Here is a 577-nt window from a genome sequence, read left to right on the forward strand (position 1 = left end):
TAAGAGTCTGACACTTCCCTAGTCTAAGACTGTCTTGTATATAGGCCCTGTGAGAAGTGAGTGCTTCCTTTGTAGAGTGAACAGAACAGGGTCGAGGCGTCCACCAAACACATAGAAAAAACAAATCTGATGACAAAGAGTTCCTCATCTGTAAGCCATGTGGGGAAAGACTGGCTTTTACTCATTGCTGAGCAGCCCTCAGACACCTCTTTGTTGTCTAGGAAGCTGCGATATGGGGTGATAGGTGGGGAGAAGGACTGGGGTATTCTGACTCTCCTAAGAGAAAACCGTGAGCAGAAACTGGGTGTTCCATCCCATTTGGAATGGATAAAGGAACTGAGACAGTGAACATTTGTTATTCCCCAATAAGCCGTAGGGTCTGATCCTGGTTGGGATAGGCATGGTCACCCAAGTCTCTCCAAAATGCTCCAAAAAGAAGCCCCGCAGAATCTCCCCCACCGGAACTTTGCAGTCCTTATTATTAATGACAAGAAAGTTACGTAAAGCACTGCTCTAGCCAGAGCCCAGCTATGGTGTTTCCAATATCGAATATCCAGCAAAAAGGATCAGAGACCTC

The sequence above is a fragment of the Phoca vitulina genome, unplaced genomic scaffold (genome assembly GCF_004348235.1).
Source record: "Phoca vitulina isolate PV1807 unplaced genomic scaffold, GSC_HSeal_1.0 scaffold4, whole genome shotgun sequence".
Classification (NCBI taxonomy): domain Eukaryota; kingdom Metazoa; phylum Chordata; class Mammalia; order Carnivora; family Phocidae; genus Phoca; species Phoca vitulina.